Here is a 14419-nt window from a genome sequence, read left to right as displayed (position 1 = left end):
GGGTGAACTAACCCTTTAAGAAAGTTGATCAAGATGTGTCAGTCAGTTCAGATTCAGCAGGTAAACTGACCCAGAAAACCACACCAGTCATTGTTTGCTTTCGGTTCTCTAGCAGCTTGTGCAGTATTTTGTGTTCAGACACTTTAAGCTGAAGCACAGAGGCAGATGAATTACTGTCGTCAGAGTGACCTTCATCTGGGTGATGGCAATAGTCCAGTGTTTTTCAACCACGGAGGTCAGTAAAGGTGACTCGGAGAACAGATCACCTGATTTGATCTAACAGTGAAAGACTACGGCAGCAGGATTGATGCTACAGGGCTTTTCTTGTTTTCTGTTAGCATGACATCAAAGTGCTCCCATCATTCAGTGTATGGAAAATTGCAGTAACAATAAAGACAGGAAAACCCAGTAGCTACTAGCAATGATTTGTTGCAGTATAGCATATTCAAGATGTATTGACCATGAAGCTATATCCCTCTGATCCTTATACATCAAACTGTGGGAAAGGTGGGTGACGGCGATTTTGCCAAATGGGACACTTTCCTGGCAAATAACCCAGCCATAATCCCAACTAAAACCATCAACAACCCCTAAAACATTCATAAGGATGTGAATGTTCAAATCCTACCAATAACATTAACATAAAATTAAATTAGAAGATTAGCTGTTATTTCAGGATCAACATGAATGTTATATGCTCTATAATTTTTTTGTTTGTTTGTTTTTTGGTCTAATTTTTCAATAAAAAATATCTAAATATCTTTAAAATAGGATACCAAACTGCATAAGATATTAAAGGGATAGTTCACCCAAAAATCATTGCTCACCCTCAAGATGTTCCAAACATGTATGGATTTATTTCATTGTCTTCCATATTATGAAACAAAAAATAATAATACTCTGGAAGTCAATGGGGTCCAAAAACGGTCTGGTTACCGACATTCTTCAAAATATCTTCCTTTATCTTCGGCAGAAGAAAGAAACTCATACAGGTTTGGAACAACTTGAGGGAAAGTAAATGATGACACAATTTTCATTTTTGGGTGAACTATCCCTTTAAGACTTGTTTTTTAGAGACTACATGTTATACTATATAATTTTTCTTACCCTTAATGACATTTTTTCTCGGAAAGTTCATACTCTACTTGAAAACTCTAACCTGAAAACAAGTATTAATATCGTATGCATTTTTCATTTATTGTGCATTTATCTTGTTTAAAGCATGTTCATATATATATATATGTATATATAGGCTACAGTATTTTTTTTACTAGAAAACAAAACAAAAAATTGTTTAAAAACATGTTGTTATTATTACTATTATTTGCAGTTTAGGAATAAATGTGATGGCCCAAGTGCAGGCTAGAGCTAGAAGTTAGAAACAAATTGCTACAGTTGTTCTGGATTTATCTGGTCTGCATGAAAAAAAACTAACAACTTGTTTCTTTAACATTAAAGCAGACGCCACAAAGAGCTCAGATCTCGGATGTGTCATTCAGAACAGATTTAAATCAGCGGCTGCTTCAAAAATACCAGTGTACGAGGCCAAAATACCAATAAAGACATTGGTAGAGAGAGGAAATTCAAAAGCAGGAGCGTGCATAATCCTTCAAGACACTAAATGCCAGAGCACATAAACAGGTTCTCTGCATAAAAACACAGGATAAACCAGCGTGAATGGCAGGGATACGGAATTAAGCTTTCTTTGGAGATACCATCCACTTCCAGGCTCACTTCCACCAATCACAATCACTTAAGTTGCAATGTATTGTCTCACAACGAAATAAGCCTAGCCTGAACCCAACTCTAACCCGAGCTGAAATATGCTCTTCCCTGATAGGCAATGGCAACAGCAAACCCTTTTAATGCGTCGCCTTGACGGACAATTGCTTATTCACCAAATCACCATGACAACTCCAAGGCACATCTCACTATCTCACTCTCACTCTCTCTCTCTCTCTCTCTCTCTCTCTCTCTCTCTCTCTCTCTCTCTCTCTCTCTCTCTCTCTCTCTCTCTCTCTCTCTCTCTCTCTCTCTCTCTATCTATCTCTCTCTCTCGCTCTTTGCTTTGCAATTCAGTGCAAATCATCATCCAAGTATTTAAACTACAGTTTTACAGTCTTAAAACTGTAAAGCCAATTAAGTCTGTCTTAAATGAATATGAGCAGCACTAACACCAGCCAGTTTAACATGTCATTGTTCAATAATGCAGTATTTTTGTTCTTATGAAGCAACCGAACAAAAAGCATTTGTTGAATTTGGTAAATGATTTAGAAGTAGCCTACCCCATGGTGTGACACGCTATAATTCATTTAAAACTATTTCAAACAACATTTTTTTTTTTCAAATTCTTCTATCATTTCTATACATGCAGTTTTTATGAGCTCATATTAGCTGAGGCTACATGGCATATTTGTACTTTTAAAAAATGTATTTGTCACACAGCAGGACCATTTACTATTTTAATTAAATTTAAAAAGAAACCTAAAAGGGAATGGAGACCAGTTACAGATAGGCTACACTTTCCCTTATACAAATACGTAAATTGAATTAAAAGAAATAGGTGGTTAAAAAAAGTTACCCATCTGCTACCCATTGGCATGTATATTGCATGGAAACGCTTCTAAAAACCCTGGATTTTATTATTATTCAAACTGTCCATAATTTAACTGTAAAATATTGAAATTAAATGTACAGTAGTCTCAAAGTCTGAAGACAAAACATGAATTCAATCATCAGCTCGTAATGGAATCCACGCGTAACATGAACGCGTCATGGAAGACGCTTAAAATAACACGCCATCTGTAGCGACGCGACATCACCGAAGCTGTCCAGACCTCTAGCGCGCCACGCGACGCGTCTCTCGAGCTTGCGGATGGGATCCCGACGTCGACCAATCAAAGACTTTTTTAGGCGAGCGGCAGGACGCGACGCGATGCAACTAGAACGCCGCTCTTTTTGGGGGGGAAGGAGGGGGGGCTTTCTAGTTTTGTCGCGTCGCTCGCTTGCAGTGCAGATGGGGTGTAACAAGTGCAAGAGATCCTCATCCTCACCTCCTGTTACTTTTACCAGCATCGCAGCCTGTCTAGTTCACTTCAGCTGTTCTTCATCTACAGAACTGCACATCTCCTCACCACAGACACAAGCAACACTCAAGTTCACCAAATTGTCAAGTGGCAATCCTGGCACAAGAGATCTAGCGAAAAGACATACAGCGGTGCGCACCGCCTTCTCAAGACTGTTCGTATGGTGACTAACAACTTATCCTCATAAACAACCATTATCCTCATAAACAACTCACCTGCTTTGGTGAAATATCAAATCCCCCATTCCTGGTATTCCTGTTCCCTCAAAAAAAAAGCCATGATACGTGTGTTTTATTGGTAATCCGTTGCAGTTGTGTTAAGATTTCCTCCCACTGCTCTTCATGCATTTCGTGTGACCTTTTCCAGCGAACGCATCCTTCATCCTTTACACTCCAGTCACATTCCTGTGTTTTTCCTGCGTGTATGTTCCTGATGCTCTGGTCCTGCGTGTTCGTGAGCTCCCCACACGAGCTTCACGAGTGCGCGCTGCGCGGACACGCTTGAGTGTTCGGGAACGCCAGCACAGGCGCGGGTTACTAGGAAACCAGAAGCGCACACACACATGCAAGAGAGGGGGTGTGAGTAACCCTGCTTTCCAGGACATCTAGAGAGAGCTTTTTGCTATTGAATTATGTGAATTGCATTTCCACAATATAAAACCAATAAGGCAATATAAAAAACAGAATGGCAAAATAACACAAGCGCTAAAGCAATCTGATTGGGACTAATTGATGTGTGCTTTATAGGGGAGCCCGGGCCAGCTGTAACACTTTGTACAGGAAACATTTGTCAAGGATTCTTTTTGTACAGACCAGTTCTGATAGTGTGGGATGTAATCAAGCCAAATCTTTGTTTTGGGTAGGATAAATAATAATTAATGAACTTTAAAACAAATGTGACAACTTGCCCCAACCTCTTTTTATGAAAATGCATTTGCACAAAAGACCGAGGTATAAAGCTTGTGACAGCTTGCCCATGTGACAGCTACCCCTAGACGCAGAAATATGAATATAAACCAGGGAAACAAAGAGCAATGACTGCTGACAAACAGGGTTTTGGCTAGTGTTTTTCCAAAGTCACTAGCCACTCAGTGTCTTCACTGGCCACAATTTTGGCATTACTATAATGGGGGGAAACTGCCATATACAGTGCTGGTCAGAATTATTTGCCCCTTTGGTAAATACTGTATGATCAAAAAATAAATCTGCATTGTTTATCCTTTTGATATTTTATTTAAAAAAAAAATGCAAAAATCTAACCTTTTATTGAAAGTGGGGGGAAAATAACATTATGAAATAAATGTTTTTTCTCCTAAACACGTTGGGAACAATTATTTGCCCCCTTTTATTAAATACTTTTTGCAACCACCTTTTTCCAAGATAACAGCTCTGAGTCTACTATAATTAGACTCAGAGAAAACTATAATTTTTGGTTGCAATAAGTATTTAATAAAAGGGGGCCAATAATTGTTCCTGATGTATTTAGGAGAAAAACATTTATTTCATAATGTGATTTTCCATCCACTTTCAATTCTTTTACTAACCAATTAATAAAAGGTTAGATTTTAGCATAAAAAAAATGTCAAAAGGATAAACAATGCACATTTATTTTTTACAGCCATCTTTGATCATATTTACCAAGGGGGCAAATAATTCTGACCAGCACTGTAGATATTTTTAATATTATCTCATAATTTGGCAGCAGGAATATTATGCTGCTGTCACTTTAAGACCTGGCACACGGATCCATTATACTGTTACACGTCCGTTTTCTTTCTCAACTGTTTACATTCACTTAAAACAGAACTGACTGTGTTTACGTGAATACTCGCCAAGACCAGCATTTTGACATTATTTTGCGTGCATTTGACTGATTAAGTGCAATAAACAGTGAAAAATAACTAAATTTATTACCGAGAGATGGCTTTATGTGCTGCAATTTGGGTGTGAGCAAAAAAGCTGCGGGAATGAGTAAAATTATGCGCAATACACAATCTCACAACAAAATGCAATCCTTGTAACAGCAACAATAATGATCCGGAGCAAATGAATGTGTGGGGTGGAGAGGAGAGGAGGGGTTGTGTGTCACTCGCTGTCGGAGAGATGAGAGAGAGAGAAAGAGGCGCTGGGATTGTGTAATCTATTCTGCGTATTGAGTATTGGAAGCGTTTTAGATATTTCAGTATCGAAATGTATCAAAAAATATATATTTTTGACAACTTAGTTTATTATATGAGATGCCTTTTTACAAGACTACAGTTGAAAAATGTATATATTGTAAAATTCATTCCGCCAAAATGGCTAGTAGTGACTGCGTTACACGCCACTGCTGAAATACACGGGTCGACGGGTGTTAATGTCAAGCCCTGATGACAAATAACTCTTTCTTGATGCTATTCAAGAGAATGCAGTTACATCCAGACCGCTTCATTTCACTCCTCTTCTATATTTACTGCAAATGCTTTATTTTTTTTTGTAGGGAGCATCCTAGAATTCTCATTCTCATTTCAGGACACATTTGATTGGTCGGATGCAGCAATGTGTTCAGCGTTATAATTCCGATCAGTCGCTGTCGACGCGGTGACTGGGCAACCGGAACGCTGAGATTAAAGTCATTTGGATCTGAATGGCTGCTATAGTTTCCTGGATAAAACAGTAATTTAATCATTGAATGAGAATGCTTGCGCAGGCCATGTGTGCAAACACAATATCTCAAAGGGAATGGAGATTGAGAATTCTCAATGTGTGAGCTTTAATCGCCAAAGTGGAGCTTTTCCGGCCTTTATGTTTCACTATGAAATGACTGAAGCCACTTATGGTGTGTGTTTGTTCAAGTCAGTCATCGGAGAGCTATTATGCTTATTTCTGCATATTTTGTTGTGTTATTTGTGCTCTACTTTAGTACCTCATGTGATTTCAAGCCTTCTGTCTCCGTGAGGCTCTGCGGGGGTTTGAAAAGAAGGTGTGCCAAAGGTGACGCCAAGGGATTTTCCTCTTTCAAAAGCTGCACAAAGCGACAATAAAGCAGTTCATTACAGCACACACATCCCAATGAAGCAGCGTTTTACTCTGCGGTGCGTTTCACTGAGGTTCTGTGTATCAAAACGCAACCGGATCCTCAGCTCTCTCTTCTTCTAAAAAGAGGAATTAGAGCATTGGATCCCTGGTGCTTTTCTTCCTTCTCCCCCTTTCCGAGTATGTTTAATGACAGCTGGGAATTCGCTTCGACCCAGCCCCTTTACAGAGAGAGCTAATTAGCAGGTTTCCTCCTGTCTGTGGAGCCACCAGATGGATTCCCAGAATGCAACCTGCCAATGTCAGTGAGCAGGTCTTCGCAGGTGGATCCAGTAGACTGGGACTGCCTCAAAATTGACTTCTGCGCTGCCCACCACAATCCAGCTAACAATTTCCATGTTGCCCAGTCCTGAACTGTGAGGTCAGAGATTTATTCTACAGCTTATCATTGTTTTACAAGCAATTAGGAGGGTGTAAAGTCATTACATGCATATTTAATGAATTTCTAATAGTCTTGGAAGCAGATCTCAGAGGTGTCACAGTTTGTCAACCTTTTCTAAATCCCTCGAACCAACCCTCGGACCTAGGGTGGGTGATTTTCAGAGAGGCTAGCAATAGTGAGCTAGTTTTGAAAGCATAAGATCCATTGGTGGAAAGTAACTAATTACAAATACTTTCGTTACAGTACTTGAGTAGATTTTTCGATTTTTTCTACTTTTTTGAGTATAATTCAATTGTGGTGCTTTTACTTTTACTTGAGTTTAATGAAAATAAAGTATTCAACTTCTCTACATTTATTTTTCACCAAAAGTACAAAGTACTTTGACAAAGGTGCCGACGGACGGAGCAACAGTGCAAGCTGACATTTGACAGACACTACTGCGGTGGAGCCCTGCGCTTCAGCCGATCACAGACAGATCTGAAGCGCTTCAGCCAATAACAGACAGATCTGAAGCGCTTCAGCCAATAACAGAAAGATCTAAAGTGCTTCAGCCAATCAGAGACAGATCTGAAGCGCTTCAGCCAATAACAGACAGATCTGAAGCGCTTCAGCCAATAACAGAAAGATCTAAAGTGCTTCAGCCAATCAGAGACAGATCTGAAGCGCTTCAGCCAATAACAGACAGGTCTGATGCACTTCAGCCAATCACAGACAGGTCTGATGCGCTTCAGCCAATCACAGACAGGTCTGAAGTGCTTCAGCCAATAACAGAAAAGTCAAAAAAGTAATTTTTTGTGTGTTTTGTTATTACTTAAGTAGCAATACTTTTACAATTTGTTAGTACTCTTTCCACCACTGACAAGATCCCACGCTCCCTTCAGAGTGTCTCCAAAGCCACACCTCCTTCAAAACACATGAACACACACAGACAGAGTCTTGCAAAGCATCACGAGAGACGGCGCTAAATTACCTCATGTCTCAAAGTACATAACATTACAATAATAATGGACATAATTAACATAATAATCACCAAAATTACATATTTAAACGTTCTTCCTTGAAAAAAAATTGTCATGCCTTAAAATATCTTGAATGTAACTCGACACCCTTGTCTCATTTAGTATTTGTGGTTCTATGAATATGCAAATGAGCCACTCACTCACTCAGCTCAGAGATCCACTGGTTGACGATCACACGTTGATCTGATTGGTTACAAGGTAGTTTGTGACGTCAGAAACACCAGCGATTTCAAAGCGTGTTTGAGACTGTCTTTGGTTCACTGCAGTTTTAAGGAGAAAATACTCAGCAATGCTGTCGACTTATGAATTTACACATGGTTTGTGTTGAAGCATATTAAAAACACCACATAGACACATAAGTAAGGGATAATGTAGATCGAGGCGGTTGTTATAGCGAATACAACCCCGACAGGCTGATCAGGACCCCGTCGCGAAGCGGAGCTTGAATCAGCCTGAAGAGGTTGCATTCGCTATAACAACCGCCTCGCCTTACATTATCCCGCTTATTACATGGCTACCCACCAAATAAATCAATAATATGACACAAAATATTGATTTAAAAAGGAGTTTATTGATTTAAAAACGATTGTATTGCTTCCGCTAAAGAAAATAGTCCGTTGCATCTCTACGGTTAGAATCCTGCGTCCTTAGCAACGCTCTGTTTTTCATAGCAACAGTGTGTTATACTTCGCAGCGGTCTGTTATCAAGAAACAACAGACAGCATTCTACATTAGAATTCAACCAAGCCATGTAATAAACAACATTAAAAGCTTGATTTTCACCACAGGGGGACTTTAAAGGGCACTGACCTGTACCACCTTACTGCTGCAGATTAATTGCATAATTTCGAGTCACGAACCGCTCCGAATATAACGTCACAGGTTTCCATCTCTTCCAAATGACAGTAGCTATGGCGTGAATGCAGCATAAGCTGTTGTTTTGGTTCAGGAGGAACTGTAAAAGGCAGCTGTTTCGTTTGCGGCTCTCGGTGACTGACGTCTGTCTAACTCTGCATAGCGTGAAACGCGCTGATGATGCGTGATTTGAACAGGTGCGCTAAGGAATAGAAAAGATGTCTGATGAAGAGCCTGCGTGCTCGCAACGTCACATACGCTATGCGATAATTGTCTTAAAAATAAATATTTTTGATAATTTTGGAGCTTAGGTGTTGCCGACTTTATACTTTATCTTTTCACTTGTGGAAACTGTGCTAAAATACAATTCAAAAGTAAGATTTACAAAAATAAAAAGAGAAGAAATTAAATTTATTCCGCAAGTACTCACAGAATGCAGGGACCCCTTGTATAGAAACACACCTGTATTTGAGTGTTAAAATCATTTAATTTAATATAATGTGTGGTATTTGTGATGCAAGTATCACTATTGCTCATACTAAGGGCACAAAGGCAAATGCTCCTCACCGTTTGTGCTAGAATCATGAACCACCAACCATTGCATGCTAATAATTTCACATAATTTAATACTGTATGTATTTTTTCAAACATATAGCATCACTGGCAGCAATCCACACACACACCATTGTGGGGGTGAGAGCTGCATGCGAAGACACCACTCACACTTTTCTTCAGATGTAAAAATCTAGTTTGTATTCAAATGACAGACATTCAGCCATTGCTGTTTACTCAGTGAAACCCTTATCAAAGTGCAGTAAGACCAGCATCCTCAGAAAAACTGCAGCATACACTTCTGCGGAGAGCAGATCGCTTTCACCCTGAGAACTGAGCATTTAGAGCTGTTTTGAAGGTTAATGTACAGAGCCAGGCATGCAAAGTCACTGCAGCACAATGGGACGTGCAAAAGACCCCAGACTGACCTGGGCTGAACGCATGACGGTAAAATATTGTTCCTGTAGCTCAACTTGGATAAAATCATCTGCCACATGCATATATGTAAGTGTCACAGTCATGTTCAGTTTGTTTTGGTTTTCATTCATCACATGTGTCTCCATTTGTTCTATTTTCCCGCCACAATCTGTCACCATGGACGCTAACAACATTCATCACAGCTGTTTGTCTTTAAGTTAATTATCACCGTTCTGTTCATTGTCGGTTGTTGTTTGTGTTAAGACACACTCCCCTGGTTTCACAGACAGGGCTTAAGACTAGTCCTAGACTAAAATGTAAGTCTGAGCTGTTTCCACTGAAAAAAACTTGCACTGACTGATCTTAAAAATATATCAGTGCCTTTTTAGTTTTAAGATGCACATCGGTAATGTTTTTTTCTAAGCATGTTTATAAAAATTACTTAAATGTCTTAATTGATCTATGGTCTAATCCTGGCTTAGTCTAAGCCCTGTCTGTGAAACCGGGCCACTGTCTTGCATTTTGGCTTGTTAAATCTCGTTCGTAATCAATTTTATGTTATTTCATCTTCATCATCATTGGTTCCAGCTTTACAGTAAGAGAGAAGTAAAGCTATTATTGTTTACGTGGTGGTTTAAAACAAATATTCTTTTGCTTTAGTCAGTATATCATATCATCTTATGTTGTCATGTCATTTATTTTTAAATATACAGTAAGCACAAATGATATGTAGTTCAATATAGGGTTGAGGTTTTTTTAGAACCGTTTGTGTTCTTTTGATGATGATAACCAAATATAAATCCATCACTCTTAAATAACTAGATGGTAGCAGTGATTTGATTGGCTGAGGCTTCACACAAACTATTAAGAACAGCTATGGGATATATTTTCCCTACGCTGCATAAAAGGAAAGCAAAACTTCCTTTTGCTGAAACAAGACTATTATAGGCAGTATAATAACTCCCAAGTGCCTGAGAGGGAAAACAAAATACGATATAGGGTTTGATTAGCTCTAAATCCAGGAAACGTGAAAACTGCTTGCATTAAAGGAATAATTCACCCAGAATTTGTTTTTCTTTTCCCTGCTAATATTTTAGCATTTCAAAAGTTTGGGGCTGGTATAGGATGTTTTTGAAAGAGGTCTCTTATGCTCACTGAGGCTACATTTATTCGATAAAAAATATGATGTGTAATTCTATGTAACTCATTTATTCCTGTGATCAAAGCTGAATTTTCAGCATCATTTCTCCAGTCTTCATGATTATTCAGAAATCATTCTAATATGATGATTTGATGCCCAAGATACATTTCTGATTATTATCAATGTTGAAAACAGTTGTGATTGTAGCACTTGTCTGGATTATTAGCTGTAATTTAGTAGATTATTTTTATTTTTATAATACAGATAAGATTTGAATGCCGTCAGAAGAATTAGGGATCGCCAAGGAGACGGCAGGTTATCATGAGAAGTAACAGACAGACACAAGATTTAATTAGAAATAGAAATATAATTAGTTTCACTTGTAAAAAAAAAAAAAAAAAAAATAGAAAGTTAATAAGATAAAAGAAAGTAAATTACAAGATCACATGAACAATAGACTATGAAAATTTCCACCACGAGTGCACTCTTGTCTTTTTTTTTTTCAAATATATACATACATAGTCAGTTCAATACTCAGAAGGAAAATAAACAAATGGGATATAACAAAAGAGAGTATAATCTCTCTCTCTCTCTCAAAAGAACTTCAAGTATCTCTCGTAAATGTTTCAATGTCTCTCAAATCTGGGTTGTGGTTGACCATACACCCTCAAAAAAATAAAATAAAAAAACAGTTCTTTAGATCAAATTTGTCGTGTTCCAACGAGTAACACTGGAAACTCAAGGAAAGGATATCGGCCTCCTCTCCACGACGTGATGTCTTCTCCCTTTCTACAAACTTGGTTGGCTCGCCATCAAACACGAAGTCTACATGATGTCACAGAAGGTCGTGCAGTCATAATGTCTCTGAATCCGTAGCTTTCTTTCTTATACAGACACGTAGCCAACAATGGCGACGGTGAACTCTTTGTGATCGATTTTTTTCTTTTGCTCTCACACAGGCACACTTCAACTACAGGTGTGCGTGATCAGAAAATGGCGACGGTGAACAAGTAGAATGTTTTCCTCTATTCATTCGGCTTCTTATTCAGAATACATCAAATTGATTAAATTTCTCATACTTTTTCAAAGATTTAGAAAAATGGATCATGACGATCAGATTGCGTCTGTTCCTCTCAATCAAGCTCGTCTCTTCTGTAATCGCGCATGCTCGTCGACACCCATGGCGCGAATGACAAAGAGCTCTCATTGGTTGTTCACTGAGCTTTTATCTAGAATGAATTTGCATAGTTTTAAATAATTCTTAAAAAATAACTCTTAATTTTTACATCTCTTATCGACTTTTAATAAGGGAATATGATATCACTAAATTGTGTAAGTTAAATAATTACCTTTATTTAACCTGTGTTACATGATGCTTAATATTTAACCATGATACTTTTTTTCAGTTTAAAAAGTTTAAAAGTTTAAAAGACCAGCATTTATTAGAAATATAATCTTTTTCTGTCTTTACTGTCACTTTTGATCAATTTAATGTCCTTGTGTCCTGAATAAAAGTATTAAAAGAATATTATTGACCTCATACATAATAGTGTGTGCACTAGAATTTGAGTGCTCAATTTAAAAAATCCTTGAGTGCCATTTCGATTGGAAGTGTCGCATTCCATGGACGAGAATCAATGAAGCACATTATTAGTTTAAGGCTCCATGATATTTTAAAAACCATTTAAAAAAAGCATAATATAGCATAGTGCTATTGTGAAATCTCAAAGACTGCAAGTCAATGTAATAAGTATATGCTCTGCGGGTTTCAGAGTGAAGCGCGGCACTTATAATTATTTACATGCAGATTTCTTCCAGCTTCTCAGATAAGTTTCGTTCTGCTCCACACAAACTCAGTCTCTGCATGTGCTGTTAGTTTGGGATTCCAATAACATGCATTTGGGAAAGCATATAAAGCCTGATGTGCTACATGTTTCATAAAGTGTTGCACTGTTATCATTCACATGCGCAGAGCATCTCAGCAGCTACTGTACATCTCTGCAAATGCTGTGCGTTTTGGTTGCTTATAACGTTCATCTGGGAATGCAATGTGCGCCATTTCATCAGATTTGCAACATAAATCATTTATAAACCTACACCAACACAGGAGAATACATCAATATGTTTCTAAATACTGTATGTGAACTGTTGTTCATCGCGATTTCAACATAAAAGTTTAAACCCTTGCTCTAAGTTTGCATGTTTTGATGTCCACATGTTCTTGTTCAAGTGGCTGTAGCATTTTGATCGTAAAGAAGTGGCCAATTTAATTAAATGTTGATTGGCCAATTGACATCCCAATTGAGAGGCTGCATTCGAAGGCTGATTGTGTCACAATCAAAGGCTCCTCTCAATGCGACCTTTGTTTCCTGGGCAATGAAGGATACAACAGATGGATCCTCCGCGGTCAAATGTTGACTTATCTTACTAAGATGTGATTTTATATAGTTATGTACATAAATAGACCAGGGTGAACATGTTTAGACAAGTTGTGAACCCTGTTTTGAATTCAGACAGTTGAATTTAACCTTCAAAAAAGTCCAGTATAAACGTAAGTGCCGCTTTATTTACGTTACATTTGTTATAATGTGCAATGTACATGAGTTGATTATGATTACTTATTTGAACCAATTGTTATAGCCTCATTGTTATTAAATATGTATTTTAAATCATTGTAAAGGCTATTGCCTATTTTTATTACCACCACTCCAAAGAAATAAGATTACTCAATTAATCATCAAAATAATCAACCAATTACCAAAATAATCGTTAGTGACAGCCCTAGTATGCACTTTTAAGGGCTTTTATTTTCCCCGTCTTTTGACATCACAGCTTATCATCATATTTACTAGTGGAGGGTTTGAGACTGTGTGTGTTACTGTGTTGTGCCATAATGGTTACCATGTGTATCGTGCAGGTCCAGAGTGATTCACAGAGTCACATAGCTTTTATGGCTCAGATGATTGGTCCAAAAAAACAAAAAGATAGCAGCAAAGAGGTTGCACTCCTCTGGGGGGTCCGCGCCAGCTGAGCAGCTACTATTGAGATGAATATGAACTGAGATGAGCAGATAGCATTATCGACCCCCTTGGTGTGCATGTCTTGTAACCAAATAAAGTCACATTTGGATATGTGGAAGTTTGAATGTCCTGTGGTGCCACCAGATGGATTTCCACAATGCAACTTGCCAGTGTCACTGAACAGGGTGCAATGCATTTTCAAACTATTTCTTTAAGTTAGATCTTTGTTACCAATACAAGTTGTCACCGAATATGAGAGTGAATCAGACATACTGTACAGTAAATGTATATATTTTTTTTTCTGCTAAAGGTTCACTCTGATCAATCTATAAATAAGACATCGTATTTCTGTTTTGAGAGGAGGTCATTGTTATGGAGAGCATAGAGGTTTGTGCAAGGTGAAGCGTGGACTGTTGGGAGGTATCGTGGGGGTTAGGAGAAAATACAGCTTCTAGAAGCACATCAAAGAAGCCACTGAATGAATTATTAATTACACTGGGAGAAACATTTTCAAAGTCAGAAAGTAACAAACAAAGGTGAAGTAGTAAGAGACAGGAAATGAGAAAACATGTCAAACAGACACTCATCATAATAATGCAAAAGAACTCAAAAACCATCATTTAAATTGAAACTGCACTGAAATTTAAGCCATTATTCAACGATAATCCTGTTTTGACCTATATAATGAGAAGACAAGATTCCAAGAACATGATTCCAATGAGTCCAAACTCAATGGCGTCCCAGTCTGTCAATCTGTTCAGCTGTGCAAGAGTCTGCGTGTATACATTTATCACCATCAGAGGCAAAGCTCACAGCGAGGGCGATATTCAGATAGACTCGCAGCTTTATTTCTCCAGCGTCCCCAGGAACAGA

General features: G+C 38.2%; 1 protein-coding gene across 2 annotated transcripts in view; it reads right to left on the bottom strand.

The window, feature by feature from the left end:
• The window catches only part of nlgn3a (neuroligin 3a), a 241725-nt gene extending 238149 nt beyond the window's left edge, over positions 1–3576 (bottom strand). Inside the window, exon 1 of one of the 2 annotated variants that reach the window (XM_081383280.1) lies at positions 3302–3576. The gene's annotated coding sequence lies outside the window, so the exon portion shown is untranslated. The remainder of the gene's footprint in view (positions 1–3301) is intronic. The other variant, XM_081383279.1, reaches the window with a different exon arrangement.
• Positions 3577–14419: the final 10843 nt, after the last annotated feature.

The sequence above is a fragment of the Scardinius erythrophthalmus genome (genome assembly GCF_964197995.2).
Source record: "Scardinius erythrophthalmus genome assembly, chromosome: 13".
Taxonomy (NCBI): domain Eukaryota; kingdom Metazoa; phylum Chordata; class Actinopteri; order Cypriniformes; family Leuciscidae; genus Scardinius; species Scardinius erythrophthalmus.
The sequence above is the reverse complement of the archived record's forward strand: the minus strand, read 5'-3'. Positions and strand labels throughout refer to the sequence as shown.